Genomic DNA, 7,333 nt, shown 5'->3' on the forward strand with positions numbered 1-7,333 from the left:
CTTATCTGAGAACACAATATATGCCTGCAACATATATTTGACTTATCTGAGAACACAATATATGCCTGCAACATATATCTCTACATATATTTGACTTATCTGAGAACACAATATATGCCTGCAACATATATCTCTACATATATTTGACTTATCTGAGAACACAATATATGACTGCAACATATATACATATATTTGACTTATCTGAGAACACAATATATGCCTGCAACATATATCTCTACATATATTTGACTTATCTGAGAACACAATATATGACTGCAACATATATCTATACATATATTTGACTTATCTGAGAACACAATATATGCCTGCAACATATATCTATACATATATTTGACTTATCTGAGAACACAATATATGCCTGCAACATATATGAACATTTATGTGTCCAAACATGTGAAGAAAATATTTGAGTTCATCCATATATGATACCATATATCTGCATATATTACAGTATAGTATTGGTTTCTCGCATATATGGACAACATTAATTATAAATATGTGACATACATATTTGTTTTCAACATATTTAATAAATGTATGTAAACATACACTGTAACCCTTTACTGTAAATTTACAACGAATTTCTTACAGAATTGTACTGTATTTCCATAATACAGTATTAAGCTGTATATTTTACAGAACAGCTGTAAATATACAGCACATTTCTGTTTTCGTCCTGATAAATTCGTTACCATCATACTAGTCTCAGCCTCAGACGTCACGCCCACGGAACGTTGGCTAAACGTCTGATGCATATGGTACACTTAACTGGAAACACTTCAGGAATGTCGAAGTCGTCATCTGATTGGTTGAATTTTATCGGATTTCCGGGGGCGCGAGTGTCGCGTTTATTTTCGGTCCGCCGGGAAACAAAGCGCAGACGTGTGATTGCGGAAGAAAAACTGTTGTGTTTACATGAGTGACAATGAGCATTTATCAAGATCAGCTAAACGTAGGATTCTCAAAAGTATGCGAGGTTATACGTGCACGAACAGATCAATGACTTACTGCTTGTTTTCTTCTCCTTCTTTGATTTTCTATGCTGACTGACTTGTTGCACGCCGGTCTGTTGTTGTGGGGACATTTCCACGCCCCGAAACGTGACGCTGAACGAAACGAACTGTAATTGGTTGTTTGACATGTCGGTCAAACGGCCTTATGGGCGGGCCTTGGCCAAAGAAAGCTGCTATGAATTCCAGACCTTCAGCCGTCAGTCTGAAGGTCTGGCTACGCGAGACTACCATCATACTGACTGAAAAGGCATTGCATTGTGGGATTGATTTCTTTCGCGCTCAATTCAGTTCAAATGTGACGCGTCATGCGAGCAGACAGTAACGTTAGGCAGCTACAACAGGCAAACTCGTTTTGTCAGCGGGATTCAACTGAACAAATAATCATTCCTGTTATCAAGATAAACAATGTCTGCGAATCTGTGAGCAATTTTAAAGCTTTTTTGAGGTTCGGTTCGGTTCGGTTCGTGTTTCAAACATTAGTTGCCTGTGACGCAGCAGAAAATGGACGACGTTAACGGTAGCAGCTACCTGATGGAAGAATTTGTCATTGAATAATCTAACCTGCGCGTGACGATAAGTGGGATTTAGAGTTTGAGAAGATGGAGAATTGTTCAGCTGAGTGATACGGTAAGCCAATATATAAGGTTTTTTTTTTTTTTTTTGCGTTCGCATTTCTACATTGTTTTCACGTATTTGGTTTGATTTTGCGAACGCGGTTTACTACCGTGGCCGCGCAAGCAATTCACTGACTCTGTTCCACCTGTTTACCAAGTAACGTTAACTTCGACATTTCATATAATAGGCAACCTTTACCATGCTATTTGCATGACGTGCATTTGATATATATTTTTTTCGTTTTAGGCTTTGTAATCTGATGGCCATTGTTAATGTAAGTGCTTTTAAGTAGTGTTACAGTTATAGTCTATGTGGTAAAAAAAAAATGCTGTCAAATTCTGTCAGTTCTGTGATCGTGCTTTTGAATCGTTGTCAGAATTTTGCTAGCACATGAAAATCCATGTTCCTAATGCTGTTTCCAAATGTAGTAGGCCTAACGTTATTCCTGATTGCCATCCCATGGTCCTACAACTACTCCCTAATTCAAAGAAGTTAGACGGTGTTATCCTTCAAGCAGATAAGTAGAGATTATTCAGCAAATCTCATTAATTTGTAATATGTTTTATGTTTTGGTTCTGTTGATCAAGGTTGTGCTGTCCTTTTTAAAAATTGTTTCAGGAATTTGCATCGCTGATGTCCAGCAATCTACATTTGCCAGAGAGTCCACGACTTATTTCCTGGTATGTAAACATTAAAGGGGTAGCACTAGCCTAGATGAAACCTAAAATGAAAAGCCATCATTTACTCACCCCACTGCAAAATATGTTTTTCTTAATTAGTGTTTTTATTTTGTTTCCAGTCCAGATATCTACAATTCTTACATGAAGAAGCATTTAATAGACACGTAAAAATTGTCTTGTTTTCTGAAAGAATAAGTCAAAATTAAGTGAGTTTATGCTTAAAACAAACAAAATTATATGCCAGGGCATTTTAGCATTCTAACCAATTTTAATTTTTAGTTGAAAAATTTAATTCATAGAACTATGAATAGACAACTACATAGAACCACAGTGGAACCCACAGTAGTTATTTTAATTATTAATATTATTTATTTATTCTTTTTTTTTATTTTTTTTTATTCCATTACAGGTCAATCTCTAAGCAACCAGTGCTGGATATTAAGTTTGGAAGGTCAAGGTGTGTGTGGAAAGGATCACAGCCTCTTCATCACTGGCCTGGCAGCGCTGTTTGCCTCCTCCTATAACTTCAGCTTGCAGTACAGGAAGAGGCAGCACCTTGAGTTTGTTCAGAGGTTAGTCATTGGCATATTTGCCATATATATATATATATATATATATATATATATATATATATATATATATATTGGACTGAATTGTGTCACTAACCTTGACTTGACAGTATTTATTATGTTGACTACTGGTATGAACAATATGGCCCTGGTTTCCATACAGGGCTTAGCTTAAGCCAGGTCTAGGCCTTAATAAAATTAGGGTATTTAAGCAGCTTTTATAATAATGTATCATTAAAAAAAAAAAAACATTACTGGTGTGCATCTTGAGATAAAACAGTGGCAGTCATATATTTTAAGATATGTCAGTGCAAGTTGTTTTCAGTTGAAGGATTAGTGAAAATTCTGTCATTAATTACTCACCCTCATGTCGTTCCAAACCTGTAAGACCTTCGTTCATCTTCAGAACACAAATTAAGATATTTTTGATGAAATCTGAGAGGTTTCTGAACCACCCATAGACAGCGATGTCTTTGCAACTTTTAAGGCCCAGAAAGCTAGTAAAAACATTGTTTAAATAATCCATGTAACTAGTGCAACCTTAAAGGAGAACTCCGGTCAATTTTAACATTGAGCTCATTTTTTTGTCAATTTGGAGTGCTGTCAATACAGAGGACAACGACAAAAATCGGTGTTGCCTACACCGTGTTATCCTCTTTTTAAAATTTGCACCCTGTTGACTTCAAGTTTTAAACCTGCTTTTAGCCTCTTAACATCCTTGATGTGTCATTACAAGTGCACAGCCATGTGAGTGATTCCTTCAGAGTGAACACGGGTGAATCTGACTGCAGTAGATGTGAAAGATATCTTGTTGAAACATCTACAAATGTCCGTATATAGGTGAAAATGCCCCTTGAAATCAATTTAAGGTGGCAAATATTACCCCTTAATAAAAAATGTTAATTTCTGTCACTGCTGTAAACTGACCACTGCATAGAATATGAAAAATATGAATATCTTTGTCAGTCAGCTGTCAACAGGCCTAAACAAGCCATGGCACCAAGCACAGAAACACAATCAGTAAAATGTTATCTAATTATTATCAAGAAAACTTTGAAAATATCGATCGAGACATATTTTGTCAATATTGCACACCCCTAATGCATGGTATTATGATTTCTTCGGGTCTTAAAAAGGTCTTAAAAAGCCTTAAATTTAACTTTAAAAAATGTGCAGAAACCCTGCTTCATAATATTTAGGTTGAACCACTGTAGCTATATATTTACCAATGTTTTTACCACTTTTCTGGGCTTTGACAGTTGCAATGATATTGATATCAATGGAAGGACAAAACTATCAGATTTCATCAAAAATATCTTCATTTGTGTCCCGAAGATGAACAAAAGTCTTGAGGGTGAGTAATAATGACAGAATTTAAATTTTTGGGTGCAAACATGCATTTTAGTCTGGTAAATCATGTTGTCATATATGCAATAAACATTGCAAGGCTTGCAATTAAGTTAAATTATTTCTGTCACAAAGGTTTGGGCTGGATTCTGGCAGTGTGTGCTCTATATAAACGGAGAGTCTAATAGTGCTGTAGCGGTGCGTCGATGACGTCGACGTCATATTTTTTGCGTCGACACTTCTTTTTTTTATTTTTTTGTACCATTCCCGGAGGTACAGCTCGCCACACACACACCGCCCGCCGTGTTATTCTGTCATGTTTTCTCCCTTTCTTTCCAAACCGCGACAAACCAGTCTCCTTTCTCTGCAGAATGTGATAAATCCGCTCAACCAATCACAGCGCACCATTCCATTGTAAACAGTAACGGTGGCGCTTTGAATACACCCGGCATCCTAGTTTTCCTTATCTACTTTGCACTTTTTGATCAACAAACAAACAAAAAAATTTATACATTTGACGGCATTGATGAACCTGTGGTGATTTCTGCCGTAGGGAAGAAACGTAAGCCATCGAAATCTAATCATTTACGTGAGGAGATTAAGAAGATGAGGCACGCGGGAGGAAGAGAAATGCCGACTGTTGCTTGTTCTCACACGACAGCGTCAAACTTATGTCGAATGCTGACACGTTAACCCCAGTGGATCTTTTTAAAAACTTTAAATTCTTGTACTCAAAGTCAACGAAAACCGAGCAGGACCAAGCCATTTTACAGCTGATCGCCGTCAAAAAATTTCAGAAGGTATTTCTTAGCGATGGCTGATTGAATGTAGCCTATGTTTAGTCCAGTACGTGTCTGTATAAGATTAGTATTGACCGAGTTCAGAGGCTGTCATGTGGATCAACTTACTTTGTTGTGTATTTTCAACAGTTTCAATATGAAAAATAACTTTTATATTGATTCAATGGATTAATTGCATTTTAAAAAAAAAATGTGTCATGAATTTATTGCATTTTTGGGAAAAAATAATCTGTTTTTATAATAAATCTTTGAAAATCAAAATCTGGATTTGAATTATTTATGTTATTATAACCTAAAGATGCTATGTGAAAGTTTGAAACAGAAAATAGTGGTTTTCATCTTGCCACTTTCTTGGTAAAGAAAACACATTTTTTACTCAAATTAATCAAAATGGATTTATCACGTTTATACTATATTATTCAGAAGTAAACATTGTAGCTGACAGTGTGTTTATGTCAGAATGTTTATTTTTTTAAACCACAACCTTCTAAGTGCTTTTTACTGATATATTTAACAATATCTTTTGCATTTCTCATCCAAACAACGTCAAACTTGGCACTGCACTTACTCGTGCCCAGACAGCTGTCGAGTTTGAAATCCATCGGAGTAACGGTTCGAGAGATATGCGAATAACAGACAGGATAATTAATTCAAATTAGTCGTTAGATTAGTCGACTAATCGATAAAATAATCGCCCGACTAATCGTTTAATAAATAATCGTTTACCCCAGCCCTAGAGTCTAAAGACTGCCTTTCCACTGATACTCTGATGGCACCGGATGAGGGCATGATATTGTTAATGAGCTGGGTGATGAGTAGACAAAAGTTGTAGAATAAAACTTTAAATCTGGCAACCCCACTTCCAAAAATTTAGTTAGTTGACAGTGCACATGTAAACAGACACATTGAGTTGATGTATTTTACCAGGGCAGAAAAAATATCAGTTATTGATCACAACATCCAACATCGCATTTTTTTTTTTTCACAACATCCAACATTGCATTTTTTTTATTTATTTTTTTATGTTGTTCAGTTTTAGACCGCTTTTGTGCTGTCTCTCTTTGTCAAAATATATACACTCAGTTAATAATATTTAATTGTTGTTTTTTTCTGCCTTTTAGACGCTTTCTTGACATCAATCCTGAACGTGGATCAAAAACAAAGAAAGGACAAGTAACTTCAAAGAAAACTGGCCAGGTTGTGCAAAACAAGAACACCACTGTAAGCCTACAGGTGTCCTCACTTCTGCGAAACCTTGCAGACTTTGGATGGGATTTCGTTTGCACCTTTATGGACTTCAAAAAAGAAACAGCATTTCACTGTCGTTATAAAGCTTGGAAGAGCCAGGACATTTTTTAATAGAACTCTGATTGTATTCGTCTGAAAGAATAATGTCATATAGACCTAGGATGACTTGAGGGTGAGTAAATCATGTGCTAATTTAAATTTTTGGGTGAACTATTCCTTTAATTAAGTGCTAACTGTTACCTGTTTGTTGTTAAGTGTTAAAATTGCATTTTATGTTTAAAAAGTAATTCAGCCAACATGTTCACAGAAGGCAATTTAACTAAATAAATGTTTTAAAACCCAGAAAATGTTGTTTTCTTTTTCCTAGTGTGACTACTCTTATGAAACCTTAAAGTATAATATTTTAATTATGTAATAATAAAAGCAGTATTCCCTGTAAAAATACAATTTATTGCTGTCGACAAGTTTAATAATGTAAAATGTGGTATATACTGTATTTGGTAATTACAGTGGAGTACTGTAAATGCTGTTTACTGTAGTAGTGTTGTAAAAATACAGTATGTGGATGGCAAGCCAGCTGCCAGTATTTAACTGTAAATTTACAGTGAAAAGTTTTACAGTGACATGCATGTGATACTGATGCATTTTTAAAGCTGTGGCATATGGTTATGGTACTTTGTGGATGTATTTGTCAAAAATGACAAAACACTGCATTATTGTATTAAAATACTATATTTGGTATTCACACAATAGACAAAATCTCCAACTATAGGCATTTAATTTCAAGGCATTCAGATATAAGATTTGTATCCCTAATATATGTGAAAGTATGTACTATAGAAATAAGTACATATATGCATGTATACATATATGCGTCATATATGCGTGTATACATATATGCGTCATATATGCGTTTATACATATATGCGTCATATATGCGTGTATACATATATGCGTCTTACATATATTTCACATTTATGTGCATATACGGGAAAATATATGGCACTTGCATGAAAACGGCCATTTTTGATATATTTTGA

The 7,333-nt window shown here is 35.2% G+C and overlaps 1 long non-coding RNA gene across 2 annotated transcripts; it reads left to right on the plus strand.

The window, feature by feature from the left end:
* Window positions 1-1,160: 1,160 nt before the first annotated feature.
* LOC311079534 lies at window positions 1,161-6,729 on the plus strand. Of its 2 annotated transcripts, XR_014605417.1 has the most exons (6): window positions 1,193-1,661; window positions 1,896-1,923; window positions 2,078-2,329; window positions 2,739-2,901; window positions 4,158-4,252; window positions 6,167-6,636. It is a non-coding gene; the product is annotated as an uncharacterized lncRNA (long non-coding RNA). The 2 variants fall into 2 exon arrangements; XR_014605416.1 differs by lacking the exon at window positions 4,158-4,252 and having other exon boundaries at window positions 1,161-1,661; window positions 6,167-6,729.
* Window positions 6,730-7,333: the final 604 nt, after the last annotated feature.

This window comes from Abramis brama (genome assembly GCF_963993115.1).
Source record: "Abramis brama genome assembly, chromosome: 3".
NCBI lineage: Eukaryota > Metazoa > Chordata > Actinopteri > Cypriniformes > Leuciscidae > Abramis > Abramis brama.